Raw genomic sequence first — 18,806 nt, 5'->3', positions numbered from 1 at the left:
TAGCTAGCATCCTGCACTATTGCACTGGTTTTGAAAATTAGCCATAGAAGAACAATGATCATGATTACACCCAGCCTCGTCTTCCCCTTGGACTGGCTGTATAACAGATATTGCCGAACCTAGCGACATGGACGTGCATCGCATGTTTACAAAGGGATGCCCTCCCACATGAGCACCATAGATCTGGTTTCACTAAGGAATGATACAACAATTTCAAGGCCATTTTTGAATAGCCCCTGTCTGCATTGTATTTTGAACTTTTTTGTTTCTGTAATTGGTGTCATTCACTCCCTACCCACTCAGTTTGGCTTCTCTGCTGAGACAGACTGGGGCACTCATTGGTGCTTCTTTTGATGGTTGTGTGAGGATAGAAGATTTCAAGCGATGTGTATTTGTGTGTTTGTTTGTTTGATTAACCCCAACAACAATAGAAAAGTCCAGAGAGGGTGGGAGGTGTAGCTTTTATTTTTATGGAGTGATATATCTGACCCTAATCAAGACCACTGGACATTTCTGACCTTGTATATTGCTGTCATTGCAATGGCATAAAGGGTAGCAGTGCCTGGTCTTTGTACGTAAACAGAGGAAAGCTGTGGAAACCTGCAGATATTCATCATTCTCTGCAAGTGGTACAGCGTGGCTTGTGCTGGCATGGCCATCCAGCTCTTCAGCTGCTATTGTAATTGCCTAGTGTGCCTCCATCCTTTCCCTCTTACTTCCTCGTCATGGGCTTGGAACACCTGTGGCTCACCACTGCCATGTAGAGTGTTAGAACTCCCATTTTATTCTGCCAGTGCAGTCTACTGGCTATCTGAGATCCACAAGCGCCATCTCCAATGCACCGAACCTTTCAATACAAATAGTAGCTCACACATCAGTTATGGCTTTCATAATCTTCTGCTAGCTCCTAATTCTTTGCTAAGTTTGGTCTTCTAAGCAGCAGATGCTCTTTTCTGAAAAGGACTCTTTCACCACAACTCATGTCTTGGCATCTCAACCCTCTTGTAAAACCTGCCTTACTTTGAATTCCTGTGAAGTCCTCCAGGAAGTCCGCTTAATTTCCTATTTAGGGTAGTACATCCAGTAAAGTATGTAACCCTAGGCCTTCATAGAAAGGTTCATGACTTTTCGTAGTCTCTGCTGTGCTATGCATCTGTATCTTTATAGTGACTTAATCAGGATCTGAAATCTAGCACTATGTTTCCCAAACCTCCGGTCTGCTTGAAGTCCTTGTGTGACCGTGTGATCCAGTGTTCAAGTTAATAAATTACCTACCTCACACCCAGAAGACTTGAGTCTTTGCGCGGCTTCACCTTTTCCAAAATTGTGTGGTTCTGAACAAATTACTTTATCTTGTGTGTCTCAAAATCGATTTAGGATGAGACCATATCGTTAACATTGAGATATATATATACATCTATATTATTAATTACATATACTACACTTTTGTATTTTACATTTTGATATTTACACCGCTGTGTGTATTCTCAAACAGGAATAGAAACCCTGTATTTGCACTTTATGTTGATCAATGGTAAAAATAAAGGTGTTTGTGACATCTCGCATGTAGTTGCTGGCTTACAACTGAGCATTTAACCAACATAAAAAATATTGAGGTATATATCGTATATTGCCATTCAGCCCAAAATATCGAGATGTGACTTTTGGTCCATATCTCCCAGCCCTACAGTAGGGCCTAAAAGTCAGCATAGTATGTACAAAAAATTCTCTCTCGTATACCTAGGAATGGACGGTGGCATTTTGTTCCCACAATGTGGGGGCAGCTTCAGTTTTGTCTGAATGTAAAGGTCCAGACTGCTATTCCAGTATTAAATATATTAACCGTCTATCCTGGGAATAGCAATATAATATTTGGAATGCAACATAAGCGAAAACAAATCTAAATGAAAAGGCTATCAATTAATGTAAACCTCAATCTAATAATAACTGTCTTTTAATGTGAGTGCCATTCAGCCAAAAAATAAAGTATTGAATCAGTGCATGTTCAGTACCATGCTGTACAATTTTCACTTGAGTTTGGAGGGAATGTTGTACACAGATTACTAGAACTGTTTGACAAAGCTCATTTGTTAACTCATACATACATTATAATTATCTTTCCCACCATATTTCTCTTACCTCTCGCGCCTGTCGCTACCACCTCCTTAATATTCGCAAAGTCTGCTCCTCTCTCACCTTCCATCCTACTAAACTTTTAATCTCCTCCCTTCTCTTCTCTCGCCTCTTCTACTGCTCCTCTTTACTCTTTGGACTTCCTGCTTCTCAACTCACCCCCCTCAAATCTATCTACCATTCTGCCGTCCTTACCCTCTGTCTCCTTACCTCCCAAGACTCCATTTCTTCTTCACTTTCCTCCCTTGGCTGGCTTCCCTTTCATTCCCAACTTAAATTTAATTTCCTCTGTCTAGTCTTTAAATCTCTCCATGGCCTTGCTTCCCCCTTATCTCTCCTCTCTCCTCTCTTTCTACACTCCTTCCCACTCCCTCCGTTCAGCTGACAGCTTCCTTCTCACTGTCCCTCCTTCCCCGTGTGCCTCCTCCCGTTTCCGCTCCATTCAGCTTCTAGCCCCCCCGCACTGGAACTACTTACCTCTCAATCCGCTCTATACCTACCTTCTCCTCCTTCCGCACTTCCCTGAAATCTCTCCTTCTCCATTCCCCGCCATAAAACCTTCCCCTCTTCTCATTCTCTCTCCTTCCCTCGAATCTTCCCTATGATCCTCTACCTTCCCCTTCCCCTCCCTCATTCTCACCCTCATACCTCTTCTGTTTCCCTCCTCCTTCCCTTCCTCACCCTTCCCTCTTCCCTCACAGTTTAATTGCTCTACTTACTGTTTTGTTGGTTTGATTCATGATTGTAAATTGCTTTTACTGTTATAATGTTATATGTATTCTGTTGTTAAAATGTAAAGCGTTTTGGATTAAAGCGCTATATAAACACAATAAATACAAATACAAATCTTAAAAGTTCCAAACATATCTACAAGTTAGCCTGTGCAGATGGGTAACATTTAATATCTGTATATGTTGGGGTCCAGTTTTTACTGCATTCATGCCTATAAATGTAAAATACAAAAAACTGTTAATGCCGAAATTGGCTTTACTAATGCTGCTTTGCTCCGCCTGTGACAACTTTCGATAAAGTTTCCTCTTCTGATCAGAAAGTCAAAGATGGAAAACCATGCCTTATGTATTGGTTTCCGTTGAGAAAGTCGCACCGTAGAGGAGTTATCCAAATGCTGTAAATGCTATACATGATCAGCGATGGGAATTAAGATTAGATAAGCAGGAGGAAAAAGCTGCTCCTGGGTATCTGGATTAACTAGTGAGCAGGAGCTACCACTGGGGAACCAGGAGCTAGTACATAGCGTTCCGCAAATCTAACTTCAACATAAGATGCAAATGTGACATTTTGCCTATTTTCTATGACCATAGATGCTTTAAAAGTTATAAAGGAAGCAATGCAGCTCCTTACCAGCACACTATTGGAAAGTCGTATTTGCATCTGCCAGGTATGTCCATCGTGCCTGGCTTTTAAGAAGTAAGCTGATGGGCAATGCGCTATTATAATTGTAGATTATTTCTGAGGCTGCAAGCTTGCTCTACTCTTGAAGTTAAAAAATCAACTCCAGATTTGCACTTCCATTTTGTAAGGTGTTTTATCCTATTTGTTTTTTTTAACCTCTTTTTAGATTGATGTCCCGTGGTGTACATTGTATTTATATTAAACATACAAAATGAAGGTAATCATTAAGTGGCATCACTCTAGAAGACAGAGAGACCTAAACATCATTGGGCTTGCTCCCAAAATTCATTGTTAACAAAATACAAATTTATTGATCATAAACCACACACCACACAATCACCAAATAGTTTAAAAATATGAATAATAATGTATAAAACCACAAGTACATACAAACATGTAAACAATTGATCCAACGTACAGCAGACAATCTGTGTACAATCATTACACTGGATTCCTCTTACTAAAGTGTATTGTTTGTGCTATTACTCTTTTAGCATTCTAAGCCCCCATGTATTTATTTCATGTTTTAAAAAGGAAAACCTATTGCACTAGATTGTTATAATTTGTATGCACATTTGTATCCTATTCATTGATATTGTGGTGTTTTGTGCTAAAGGACTATTCAGAATAAAGCTTAAAAATGAAAAAATGGGTATCCAATATGACGGCTGCAAAGGTGATACCTGTGGAGGGCTCCACCAAGCCTCATGGACCTGCACGTCCAGGTGTGCACCACACTGCGTCTATGAAACCCCTGACCTGTCACTTTCCACTCACCCACCCACCTTTAACCTGATCTATTAACTACGCCAGAACAAGGCCTTTCTTAACGAAATCAGACCTGATGACAACAGCATTCGTCAGCAACACAAAATAACCTCTTCCTTGGGACTTCAACCTGCCCGGAAACCAAACCACCAAGAAAATCAGAGATACCTCTCTATCTGCTAGACACCACTGACCTCAAGCAACTCTTTGCATAACCAACCCACAACAAAGGCCACACCCTCAACATAGTATTCACCCCGTATCCAGGTAGCAACGGCCCCCACAACCTTAGTGAAGCCACACACATTTTGCTCCAACAGGCAGAATTAGCCAAGAAACACTACCTCTCCTTCAAGAACTTCTTCATGGACACACTGAAAGAAAAATATGACCACATTGGCTTCCCAATCTGACTCCTCAGAGAATGTCAGTGCCCATCTCTGTGCACTCAACTAAACTCCAACTAGGGACACCAAAAGTACCACTGAGCCTTTGACTCAACAAACATGTACCCTCTACAATCTGATTTCTATTTCTTTTTTCTATGGGAAGAGGCAGTACAACTCTGAGCTATCTAAGTGTGCGACACAGCGTAATTATCAGGGGGGAGGAAATATAATTAAAAAAGAAAAGTCTTTAATTTCTTTCGGAATAGAAGTATGTTTCTATGGAAATCTTCAGGGACAGAATTCCAAGTACCGCACTGGATCTACCAAATGCTGTGGAACCGGTGGATATGCATGGTGTTGTGAGCGGAGGAGTGTTGGGGCAGGACGGATGCATGCCACTTAAAACAATGTTTAAGATAATAAGGAACATGGCCCTACACAGCCTTATGTGCCAATGTGAGCAGATTAAATGAAATTCTGCTTCTCAAATGCAGCTAATGTATTTCCCAAAGAACAACGGAAATATGGACAAACCTGGGTGCATTGGAGACAATCCTGGCTGTGGTGTTCTGTAACACCTGAGGTTGGTGAATAAGAAATTCTTATATACCAGCATAGGGAGAGTTGCCATAACCCAAACTTGAAACCACAATGGCTCTAGCATTGATGACAGTGATGTTCAGAAAGAGAAGGCCTGATTTGTCTAAGTAGCATTAAATAGTCATTATTTTGTAATACTTGATTTAACTGTGGGGACTGGACCTAGAGAATAGTCAAGGGTCATACCAAGTGTTTGACCTTCGTCTGTAGTTTAATAGTATATTCCCCAATGGTAAAATCAGGGTAGTATAACAAATCAAGGGAATTTGTCCTGTGTCCCCAGGGGGGTGCCACCCCCTTTGAGGGTAGGGAGGTGAGCCTGCTCAGCAAGACTCTCCCTAAGATTATGGGCAAGTGGGACCTCACTGGGAGAGACTCCCCTTTGGGGGACAAGGACTTGCGTTTCTATAAGAAACTCCCTAAACCAAACACCACAATAGCATATATGGGACTATCTGTTACGAAGAATACTGTGAGTTCTGCAAATTTGCCTGAAGGCAATGCTTAAATAAAACAGCCTGGAAAAAAAAGGAAAAGAAGATGTCTCTTTAAGAAGAGACGTGTACTTAACTGAGACGAGTGGAGTACCAACGAGAAGCAGAGAGTATCGTACGCAGGGAAAGCCTCTGAGGAGATCACTCCTTGGAGAGGCAGGCCTGAGACGAACCTCTGAGTATGCGGCTTTGAAGAAGGATAAGTACGCCAGTCTGATACGTTGGAGGTCCGGCACATCCAGCAATGGTGAAAACGGTTTCATGCAGAAGAGCGGACTCCTGTAGCAGGTGGTGGCGGGACCACATCATATCGTGGTGGGCAGGACGCCCAACGAACCATGCCGAGACCAACGCCAGCACCCTTATATGGCAGCCGTCCGAAGGGAAGCTGTGAATGGGAGACCGGTGAAACTGAGGAATGAGAAGGCAAACATCGAAGAGGAATACTTGAGCGAATGCCATGCCCTGCAACGTTCCCCTGCATACAGAGAGGTAAATGGGAGAACGGGAGAAGTGGGAGTCCACTGGGACAACGTTATACAGAGAAAGAAACACTTCCTGGTAATAAAGATGAAATACTAAATCTAAAATGTTGAACTGGAACTGTGCAAAGCATAAAAAGAGAAGAGCGAATAACCCTGGGTGGGAAGTAGATAAAGACTGAGAACAAAGACGAGTTAAAGAAGGGAAAATACCCTAGGAGTCCAAAAGTGAAGAATACGAAAAGTATTGGATACAATCCTGTAATAAAGGACAGTAGATAAGACTATCAAGTGCACAAGATAGTTATAGAGGGAGAACCCAGGAGGGGAGGGATACCAAATGGATCACGCTGAAAAAGACTGTATTAACAGACTACTGTGAGGAAGTATCACAAGGAAAGGTGGCACAGACCTAAAGACCAAAGGAGTACAAGGCCCAAGAATATTGTGGAAGAGCTACACAAATTAATCAAGGAGATATCCAGAGACTATTATAGATATTGTGTTAGGAAACCAGCACAAGGAAGAGAGACATTGAGATAAAAAGACTACTAGAAGATAACAGAATACCAGGAGAATGAAACCATTCTCCTGGCCTCGTTTAAATTGGTTGTATTAGTGGAAGGGTCAGGTAGAATTAGATTTGGATGGAGGATATAATTTTCTTTGAGTCTTCCTGATGACAGACTAGCACCTTTTAGTTCCTTTTAGGTAGCCAGGTAAATCCCTCTAGCAGTAGGGAAAGATAGGTTTATTATAAAAGCGAATCAGAATGTCCTTAACATGCCAGACTCCTTCATCCAACCCGCCACATTTATCCCAGTATTCCAATGAACATTGTGTGGAGGGTAGAAGACTACCCACCAATGATCTTGCTCCAGGGGATGTAAATGGCAAGTGTGAGAGCAAAATCCTGCATGTTCCTTGCTCAATTGATTTCCATTTCTTGTCGCCCTGTGTCATGGGCCATTCTAGCATATGGCTAATCTGAGCTGCAATTAAGTAACGTTTCATGTCTGGTACCCCAAGCCGCCCTGAGCAGTTGCCCTTTGGAGAATCTTACGGGGACTCTAGGCAGCTTCTTGGGCCCATATGTATTTAAATAATGCCCCTTGTAATTGCTTCACCATTTTGGCAGGAATGTGTATCGTCGGTGCCTGGAACACATACAGATGTTTGGGCAACAGTGCCATTTTCACTGCTGCTATCCTTCCCACCCACAACGTTTCCTGCATGTCCCATTTCCTCAAGTATTCTAAGCTTCCGTCCCACAGTAACTGAATGTTTCCCTGAAGCAAATCGTTGTATCAGGAGGTGATCCTAACCCCCAGATATTTCAAAGGAGGTCTCTCTGCAGCGAAAGGGAAACCCATCCCGTAAGGAAACTATTTCCTCAGGGCGAGTGGAAACCTTCATGGGAACAGATTTAGTCGTAATGATCTTAAAGCCAGAGATTAATTTCGAACTTGCGCAGAATGGAAATCGCGGCTGGGATGGAGCAAGAAACGTCCTCCAGGAACAGAATCGGTTATCTGTGTATAGTGCTAGTTTATGAGCTATACCCTGAATTGAAATCCCCTTAATCTTTGCATCAGAACGGAAGTATTGGGCTAAGGGCTCCATCGTCATGACAGTGGGCACCCCCATCTAGTTCCCTTCTGAATGTTCACCGTAGTGGAGCTTCGCCCATTAATCTAAACCCGGTGGTCAGGATAAGATAGTTTGCTAGCACCATCCTAAGAAAACTCTGACCAACACCAAATGCCCTCGATGTGTGCTCCATACATGCCCAGTTCATGCTATTGAATGCCTTGTGGGCATCTAACACCAGAAATGTGAATTTGCAACCCATACGCAAACCCAAGTGGATCAAATTGAATACTTGTCTAATGTTATCATTGGTGCTTCTACCCACTATGAAGCCCGTTTGATTTGCATTCATCAGGGAGGGCAATCCTAGCATCAGCCGGGCGGCTAAAACCTTTGCATCCCTGTTAGGCAAGGAGATGTTGGTATGATGTACAGTCCTCTGGATCCTTACCAGGTTTTGATATAAAAATCTTAATCGGTTCAGCCAAAGAGGGAGTGACCGAACGGCCTCCAAAAAAAGAGTTGAACAATATAGTCAGTTGTGGCATCAGTAGCTCGCAAAACGTCTTGTCAAACAGATTAGAGAATCCCTCTGGTCCTGGAGCCTTAATTGCTTGTGCAACCTCTTCCGGTATGATGGGCTACTCAAACCCATCCCTTTCAATTTGAGAGATCTGTGGGCGAGAAAGAGACACAAAGGATAACAAAACAGTAGATTTCCTCTTGTCGGTCAGGACGTGCGCTGCCAGGGATCGATGGAACCCTTCCATAACTGACAATTTGCTCTGTTAATCAGTTAGTCTACGGCCTTGGTCATCCTAGCATGAAATAAAGCTTCATGCTGAGATGATCCTCAATTTAGCACCCAGGATCTTAGTTGATTTGTTCCCTTTGGAATAGTAGAACTGTTTGGTGTAGAGTAGGGTTGCCACAGCAGCATCTGTCAAGTGAATTTCTAATTGTGTCCTGGCTAATTTAAGAGCTCTTATGGTCCTTATCGATTGTTTCTTCTTATGGTAGGCTTCTCTCAACATGACCTCTGAGGTCCGTCCATCTTTGCCCATCTCGAACATTTTCAAACACAGCCGTCTTGCCTTTATTATCCCCCTTAGGACAGCTTTCACTGCATCCCAGATGGTAGCCATCGCCACCTCCCCATCATGCCCTTCAAAAAAATCTCTTGTGTTTCCGCTATGTGGAGCCTGATTGCTTTGTCACGTAACAAGAAGTTATTAAGGCACCATTGCTTGCGAGCTAGAGGGGGAGGACCAGCAAGCTCCAGAGTCAAAACCACTGTGGCGTGGGCAGTCAGCACCTTCTGTCTGATTTTTCACCACAAGGGTCTTCGTTATTAAGGAAGAGGACACCACAAATGTGTCCAACCTGGAAAGTTCCTGGTGTACGGCTGAAAAGTGGGTGTAGTCCCTGATAAAAAATCTACACAACTCTACAAAAGGAAATGTCCCTAAGCATCCTGGCTACAGCCTGCAAGTTTGTTGTGTCCGCACAAGTGGGAGGCAGCGTTTGATGCATAAGTATCCAATTAAAATCCCTGCCTACAATAATCTCCCCTTCGCAAAAGCGACCCATTGTAGGGATTATGGCAGTAAAAAAAAAAAGAAAACCGGTCTTGACTGTCATTAGGCGCTGTGACGAATCGAGGGAATTCTAGGAGAGGCTAGGGAGGAGAGATCGCTCAGCAAGACAGTTTTTCTGAAGTCCAACTAAGGGCTCAGTAAAACCATTCAACTGAGGCAGTACAAGACTCCACTCTTAGCATAAGGCTGTACCACCTGAGCTCAGGGAGGCGTAGACCGAGCATCCAGGCTGATTTTATAAGGGGGAGAAGGCTGTAGAATCTGTACAATGAAATTGTAATACACATGGTCCAAAGAAATTCTGATACACTATGTATTGTAAAAATAAATGGTTTATTTATATATGAGTAGGCCCAGATAAATCTTTGGGGAAATGAGTTCTATCACATTATATATAACAACAATTATTAAAACACAACACTATGCTTGAAGGTGCACAGACTAAATCATATGACCTTATTTGGAACACCGAACAGTAGTTCTAGGGAAGTCAAAACCAATGGTTACTTTTGGATTACTTCCTGTAATACAGGGTAATGGACCCTATCAGTTGTACCGTGACGTTCAGCAAGAAATCACTTAGTAAACCAACTGGACAATGTACTTTTTGTGAATGGTGAAACACGTATTCTAGGTACAGTAAAAACCTATAACCTTTGTGATAACCCAAGTTATACTAGGTGAGTAAAACCTAATGATGTAATATTCTATTACAGGTGAATTTGAGATCAGTAAAACACACATTGAGATAAGCAATAACTATTGTAACTTATTTTAGGATGGCAAACTGCTACCTCAAGGTAAGTAAAACCTATGCACATTTTAAAGGAGCTATCAGCAACTTAATGGCAGGTATACACCTCAGACTTTTTTTGTGTCTTTCTAAAACAGATCAGGGAAAGCAAAACCTAGTGTTACACATTATGAATGGCTCAAGGTTATTCTAGGTAGGTAAAACCTAATGCAGACTTATTCTGGATAGGCTAACAAAGTCAGGGGAAGCAAGACCCATTTGGGAAACTTACATACCTATTCTCTGAAAGAAATAGTTAATGAAGCCAACAGCATTACTTTTGGGAAAGAGTCACAGTCAATTAACAAGTGAGTAAAATAACCTTACATCTACTTTCTATTAGAATGGCTAAACAGTTTCTAAGGAAAGAAAGATGGTACATATATGTTTCAGAATGGCAGAACATGACTAAGGTAAATAAAATAGCCTTATACATACTTTTCAAAATGGCAGGTAAGTAATAACTTTTGTAACTGTTCGCTCTGAGTTACAGTTACCAACCAACTTCTTTTGCAAGTAATTAACTTTTAAACACTTATTCTCTTTTCTAGGCAAAAGGCCCAATCCGTAGACGTCTTTCCCTTATTCTTGGAGCATGAGTGTTCTCAGTGGCAGAAGGGTGGGGGGGTCACTAGGGTCTAGTGCCAACAGGCAGGTCAGGATAGGTTCTTAAGTAGCAAAAGTCAGAGTTCCTAACGACAATTAGAACAAGTAAGTACTTTACTTTTAGAGTTAGGTGAGGGTCGAGGGGCTTCAGAGGAGACACCCTAGGAGGATTCCAGCAGGGGCCTGGGTGCACTGGAAAACGGTTTCCCACTCACTGAGGTATAGGGAAAAATAATATATATACTAGTCCAGCAAAATGTTCTGGGATTGACACAGGTCAGGAAGATTTATCATTGATATGGAAATCTTACCTAACAGCATGTGGGGCCTCACTTCCCCCTCCCACTCCCCCTCACTCCCCCTTAGGGAACAAGGACTCCCGTTCTGGTCAGGAACTCCCTAACCCGTTCACTATTATGCCATACACAGGACTATCTGAGAGGCAGAACGGCAACAATTCCAGAGACTGGGCTGAAGGCAAATCTAACGTATTTCATGATCATCAAGGAACAAAATCTGTCTCTTTTAGAAGAAACTTCCAATCGACTGCGACAAGTAGGTTGAATACAGAGGACACGTTGAATCAGAGGAAGGACCAGAAACGCTTACGTGAGCAGGCGAGGCCCCCTTATGTCGTAACGCAGCAAGACCTTTACATCATAACACAGGGAGAGGTGGAACTGCGGAGAGCTGCGAAGCCTGCAAAATTTAGAACTGCTCTGAACGAGAAGAGCAGACGCTGGATACCCAGGATGTACAGTCTGTGCCGAACCGAGAAAACGGGAGTAAGAATCCCGGTGGTGGTCGCGTGACTAGGGAAACTCCCTGGTGGGCAGTCTGCCCGAATTACTACGCAGACCACAGCCTGCTGACATATCAGCCACCGGGCCAGTTACCAGAAGGAACCCGGAATGTCAGACGAGAGAAGAGCGAAACTCAAACGCTGGAGAGAGCAAGCCGACAGAGAAACCAAGAGAGCGAGAAGGTCCTGAGCAGGCCCCAGTGATGTTCCGCTGTGATAGTAAAAGTAACGGGGAGAACGGGAGGACCGGAAGGCCAACTGGGATTCGTTATGCAATCTGAGAAACTTGTCCCAGTGAAATTGAGAATCCAAAATGCAAATTGACAAACCTGAACTGTAACACTAAGGAAAATGGGAGTATAAGTAAACTTGATAAATACTGTGGATATTATTACCCTGGGACGAAAGGAGAATATTCTGTTATTCAAGCGCTACAGAGAGGAATAAATTGGAGGATACTATGAAGTGAAGAGAACTCGTCCCAGTGGAATAGATGAAACCCTAAATACCAGGTTGAAGAATTTGAACTGTCATAAACGAGGAAAGAAGTGTAGGCGAAACCTTGAGCAAGAGATTATTAAAAATGCAGGTAACAACACCCTGGAAAGAGGCGAGAATCTGTTCGGGTTCAAAAAGCATCGAATGGAGTAGATTAGAGAGAGAATGCTATGAATTGAAGACAAGAAAAGCCATTAAGATAAAAGGTACACCGGATAAACAAAACCTAAAAAAAGAGAGAATGTTAATCGCCTAGAAAAGCTATCCCAACTAAGAAAATATATCCCACCACGATATACAGCACCAAACAGCCTGGATCAAAAAACAAAACAAAGTGCAGGAAAATACACTTGGAGGGCACTCCCCAAGGATAAGGGAAAGCACAAAGACATTATAAAGGAGTTAAAAGATTTGATACGAAAGGTGACCATAGACTAAATATTGGATATTAAGAAAATACAGTCTAAAAATACAAGCAGACCACTACATCATCGGGAGATGGGTGTCGTCTTCCTGACCTGATGACTGGTGAGCACCTTAGTTATTTATACAGGTAGGAAACACCCCATAGTAATATTGAAGATAGCAATAGGGACAGATAGGCCTTATATTTATTAGTTCATAAGTATTTCTTGGAAATATCATCAGTGTCTGCATCCTTATTCTGACCCTCCACAGAGCATACAGAGAAATTAGTGGAAGAGTTTGTCCTAGCCGTGTACCCTTGAACACCACCAGTCTACCCGCAAGGCCACTTGAGATAGCTAGCTTCTGAAATTGCAAGACTCCTATGGGGAGGATGGCCATGTCCCTGTTCTTCGTAATGCTTGAGGCATGATACTGCATCTTATATGTTTTATTAAAGAGCCTCTTTTCATCCTCCCGAAGCAGATGAGTTTCCTGTAAAAATGCGATAGAGGCATTTATATCATTGAGTCTTTGAAGAATCGATATGCGTTTGATGGGTGAGTGGAGGACCTTAACATTCACCAGTCTGAGCCCGATCGGCTCATCCCCCATCATCCAGTGTGTTAGCAAGAAATGCAAGCCTCTCATCCCCCTCCATCCCCGAGCAAGTTTAACCAGACACTGGGGAAAAAATTTGAGTAGCTGTCATGCCAATGCACAACAACTGAAGGGAAAACAGAAACCTAAAAACTACACCACTACGATGAATGACGTGAGGATGGCCTGACCAGAATGACCAACATTTTCTGCTCATTTAACATCAGTCATAACCTCTGACCACATCCGGGGTGAGTAATCCCGAACGCCCCCGAGCCCACCTCACAGCCCCAATGGATCCCCTTCATAAAGTTATAAACTTCAAGATGCCAGACCCCTCCAACCCCCACACCCTCCACACCCTCCACCCCCAGGAAGAGGTGAGGCCTAAACGGCATGCAAACAAGATTTACCGTAAAAAATAAAGTTTGAAAGCCCTCAGTAAGTGACTCAGTTACCCAGGACAAGTTCATGAGGGTCCGCCTTCCGGGGGTTCTCCCCTCCGATCTTTCGGGCCCCTAGGCTGTGTCCTCTCTCGCAGCCATAATTCTTCCTCGAAAGCTGGCTCTCCACTCCCCGCCATTTCATGGGCCTGTTGCTGTCTCCCCATCATAACCTCAACCTACGTGGTGATAGCGTATTGCCGATTCTCATATGTGAAGAGAAGTTTACATGGGAATCCCCATCTTTACTTGACCATATGATTCCGTAGCCATGATGTGACCATTCAGCCATCTTCTCTTGCCAAGCGCTAGCTGAGATAGGTCTTGAAATATATGGATCGCTGAGTCCTGAAATTGGACAGGGTCTATCGCTCTTGCCGTTTTCATTATTTCTTCTTTCACCTCGAAGAAGTGCACTCTCGGCAGAACATCCAGGATAAGCCCTCTCTTTTGCTGGAATGTGGTATATTCTGTACGTTCTGTCCAAGACCATATCTTTTCCATCGGGGGTTTGACAGAGTGCTTGAACATATGCTTCCAATTGCTGGTCTTGAACCTGGAGCGGTATACCTCTGAGGCATGCGTTATTCCGGAGTGATCGATTTTCAGCATATTCCTGTTTCGATATTGGGCTCTGCATTTGTTCTTACAGGCCATCCACACGTGTCGACAGCTCTGCTTGGCTGTTAACTTGCTCACACAGTGCCGCAACATCATCCAACCGTCTCTCTGCTCACAAAATATGCTTGTCCAGAGCTGTGATGGATTTAGAGAGGCCCTCCACACTCCTCTTAATATCCTTCAGTTCCTTCTGGAGGTCGTTTCTTGTAGCTGGGGTACTCCCCACCCCTCCTGATGGGCTTGCATGGATCTCTGGATCAACCCTTTGTGGCAGTTTCAGGTCTTGCACATGTCACTGCTTTTAGTCTTCTTGTGTGTTTCAACATGTTCCCTCAATCAGTGTCCAGAGTAAGGCCTTTAAATGCAGGGATCGGACCAGGGGAACAAGACCAGTGATAGCCAGACTCTTGGTGCCAACAACAAATCCCGTCACTAGGGATACCAGTGCGAAGACACAAACACTCCCACACAACAGAGAGTACAATTGGGTGTCTCAAACCTAGCAGCCAGCGACTCCTCACCTGTGCACCAAAACCTGAAACCTTTGGTCGACCCGGGTAATCTGAGTTTGGAGATCACCAGCATGCAAGGGCTACTGCTTTTATGAGAATGTTCAGCAGAGCACCGGCAGGGGCCTCCGCTCAAGGCAAATGTTTCAGCGCATCACGCCCCTCATCTGCGCCGAGCTGATCTAGTCTGATGTAGCCAATCCACACCTCAGGGGGCCTGGGCAAGCACCCCCACTCCATGCAAGGCCCGAATCAGCTCACCCCATGTGTCACTGTCTCATCCCCCGCTTGCTGTTGAATATAGGGAGCTTCCAAGGATCGACACCGGCTCCCGAAAAGCTCTACGTGGCGTCGGCCAGTGGGCCTCTGCAGAGCCTCTAAAGGTGCTCATCAGTGCCCCGGGGTCATCACCCGGGAGGGAGGGCGCTCTAACTACACTACATGGGGTTTATATTGGCTGTTGGGTCCAGGATGCTCGGCGCTCACTGGAAACACATCTTCATGAGCCGCCAGACGGCCACGCCCCCTCATCCATTTTTAAACGCACGCCAGCGCAAGACTCTTACTTTAAGATGCCAGTTGTCCTTCAATTCCTCAAAGGACTCACAAATACTTTACAACCGGACCCTTTTCTGGTTCCGTCCTGGGATTTGAACCTGGTGTTAGCCTTCTTAATGGGAGCTCATTTGACCCTTTCCAGTCTTGTCCTCTTACGTTGTTAACATTGAAAACAATCTTTTTGGTAGCCATCACTTCTCCTCGCAGAGTGAGTGAGCTACAAGCCCTGTCACATACCCCACCCTTTACAATATGTTCCAAGGAGAAGGTCATTTTGAGGGGTCATGCCTCCTTCGTTCCAAAGGTTGTCTGAATTCCATCTAACACAGAAAATAACTCAACCAGCTTTTTCTCCACCTCCTCACCCTTCTAAGGATGAGGCAAGGTTACACAGGATTGACCCAAAAAGGGCTCTTCGTTTCTACATTTCTAGGATGGCTAATATCAGGCAACATGACCAACTATTTATTGGTTATACTGGCCACAGGCTGGGCCAAGCCGTGACTAAACTAACTTTATCGCGTTGGAGGAGTGGCAACCACTTGCTCTCCAAAGAGGTGTAGCAGTGCAGGAAATTTGTAACGCTACATCTTAGTCCTCAATACACACTTTCTCAAAGTTATGACTGTTTGAACACCCTGTCGGGCCAGGACGCTCGATTTGGAAGCACAGTTCTGCACAATATTATATGTTGATCCGAATTGCATGAAAATTCCACTTCTCCCACCTCCATCTCCAAAACGTCTATGGCTGTCTATCAAAGATGAGGAATCTGTCGGAGGACACATGGCATTGGAAGAACAAATTACTGGTAATTTTCTTTATACTGGATGTTCCTCCTACGGATTCCTCATCGCCCTCCCACCTTACCCCTCTAATTGTGGGTGCATTTTTGTCTTTAATTTTCTCTTTAAACACCCAGGCGGGTTATTTAATCCTCAAGTTGGCTGTGCAGAAAGAGGGGAAAACTATGAACTGAGGCAACGGGCAAAGTGCATGATATTTCTGCTGTCATCCATGTCATGTCCGAATGCAGGAATGGTAACCGTCGAGGGACATCAACCCAATGCCGCACAGCGCCCTCTGCTGTTGAACCATTTCTGAGACTGCAAAGTGGGATATGGCTATAACAAGGTTGAGGAATCCGTGGGAACATCCAGTAGAAGGAAAAATAACTGGGGTAAGTAATGTATTCTTTCTCCCATTCCCTCAAGATTAGTAACTATTTCTCCCTAGTGTTCGGGGTGAGGAAGGGAAGATATTCCCTGTCCTAGTCTGAAAGTTCTTCACACTAACTCTTCCCCATACCACACTTTCACTTTTTTACATGTATCTGGATTCTATAGAACTCATTTGGAAATTCAGAAGTTCTAGAAGCCATAGAGTTAGCTTCTTCAAGGAAGATCAATCAAATCTTCTCCAGCATTTCTACGATAAACAAGAGAACTGGGTGATCTGCATTTCTATTGAGGCACACCACCTCTTCAACCTGTTATTTCCTTATGCATTCTTCATTATGCTGGCTTTACAATGCTGGGGGATTGTCTTTTTTATCATAGGCCCGAAGGGTGCCTACCTCTGCATTCATTGTTGTCAACCACACTGAAAAGCTGTCAGATCTGTCTGGAGGGAAGGGCATTATCCAAGCAAAGTCTTCCCTTTTGCCTAAGATTGGCCTCAGAGGCTCTCATCAGTGTTCTAGATGTGATAACTTCCCTCTAGTACCGAGGTGTATACAGCTACTTCATCAAGGACAAATGGTTGCCTGGGCAGCTTTCCCACAAGACAAGCTGAGTTCTTGTAGCACTAGTGGCAGCCTTGCCATCTAGGACTAGCTGTCAGCGAAGCAAATGCGTGGATGGTTGGGGCATAGCCCAAGGAGTGAATCAATTGCAGCAACCCATCATTGCCATACATTGCATCAGAGCCATACATTGCATCTCATGATGAGGACTCATGAATCACTGATTTCATATATATCGTCTGACTTGCAAATCAATCATGAGGTTTACTACCCTAGTACATGCTCCCAGTTTTAACCAATTCTGTCATATCATTAAAGCCTTAAATGTTTCATGCGTGTTGGCCAGAGGACACTAGGAAATTACCCAACTCTTTTTCACCTGTAGAGGTTGTTTCTCAAGAGCAGGTTTCCAAAGCATCAATTGTGAAGGGTCAGCCTCGCTTAGGGCATTGTAGCCAAGACTGCATCAGTCATCGCAAAGAACATTTGCTCATCAGTAAAAACAGAAAAGATACCGCTCCATATTTCATTTAAACACTGCTCCTAGTTCACCTTTTCCTGAAAGTTGGTTTCTGATGCTTGTTAATCTGCTTAGAATCACATGCTGTGCATATGGTCCGACATCCAATGGTAACCACGGAGTACTGCATCTTGTCTTTCGGGGTCCGAAAGGGGGCGTCGGCATAGGCGTGTCTGTTACACTATCCCTATCGTGATGTGTAGTGTACTCAAAATCCCTATTGCGGAGCTCTTCACAAGAGACATTGTTAATCCTTGTTTACCGACTTGGTTGGTTATTCCCCCTAAAGTCACTTCGACGGTGTTCAGATACTACGACGAAGACTGTGGGATCTTTCCCCGGCGGTGGACTTCAATGCCTAAGATCCGGCGGCAGAGCCATCCACGTGGCCGGGCCCTCGGGCCAGCCTAAACAGTAGGGAGAGAGGGGTTGGGGTGGTCATATCTTCCGCTAAGTCGCTCCTCTTTCCCCCTCTTTATCCTCTAGGTCTGGTCATCACCTTCATTACCTTTCGCTATGGAAAGGACACCATTTAGGTTTTGCCCCTCTTGCAGGGTCAGATACCTGTGGAAGGATGAGCACGATACCTGGCTGCCCCTTGACGTGCAATAACTGGCTGCCCCTTGACCACGACGAAGCACGGTGCGCGGCATGTAGACTCCTTCAACCTAAACAATTAAGGAGCGCAGCGTTAAGCGGTGGGCCGCCTATGGCATGTCGCGGGCTGGATCTTCTCCCCCCACCGCCGCACCTGCCGAAAGTGACGGGGGCACTAGTGATGACCAAGCATCCGTACCGGATGCCATTGACCTTACGAAGGACCCTTCTAGGTCCGACCCGCCCGTCCCCGCTAGGCCTGACGCAAGTCACGCTATGGGGAAAACATCCGCCACAATAAACACACAGCCTCAACCCCGGTTACGACAGTTCCTCCGAAACGGGCGAAAGCGCTGACAGGACCGCCGAAGATTTCGACAAATTCCTCTGATCTTGAAGATCAACAGCCTTCCCCGCATCCGCAGCAGTGTCTTGCGACTAGGCCTTCGGAAATTAAGGGCGCTACCTCAAAAACACATTTGGCTGGTGAAGCGCGCTCAGCTGATGCTCCAACACCCCGTAAGGCCCCGGTAGGAGGAAAATCTACCGCTACGCCTCCCTCTACCGCTAGGCCTCCCTCTACCGCTAGGCCTCCTAGTCTTACGGCACAGCCCGCTTTGCCAGACATCGCCGAAAGCGTTGC

The 18,806-nt window shown here is 44.5% G+C and overlaps 1 protein-coding gene across 1 annotated transcript in view; it reads left to right on the top strand.

The window, feature by feature from the left end:
* BIVM (basic, immunoglobulin-like variable motif containing) overlaps positions 1-18,806 on the top strand; it is a 446,759-nt gene that overhangs the window by 106,008 nt on the left and 321,945 nt on the right. The window lies entirely within an intron of this gene.

This window comes from Ambystoma mexicanum, chromosome 7p, assembly GCF_040938575.1.
Source record: "Ambystoma mexicanum isolate Mex_15411 chromosome 7p, UKY_AmexF1_1, whole genome shotgun sequence".
In the NCBI taxonomy this organism is placed as follows: Eukaryota; Metazoa; Chordata; class Amphibia; order Caudata; family Ambystomatidae; genus Ambystoma; species Ambystoma mexicanum.
The sequence above is the reverse complement of the archived record's forward strand: the minus strand, read 5'-3'. Positions and strand labels throughout refer to the sequence as shown.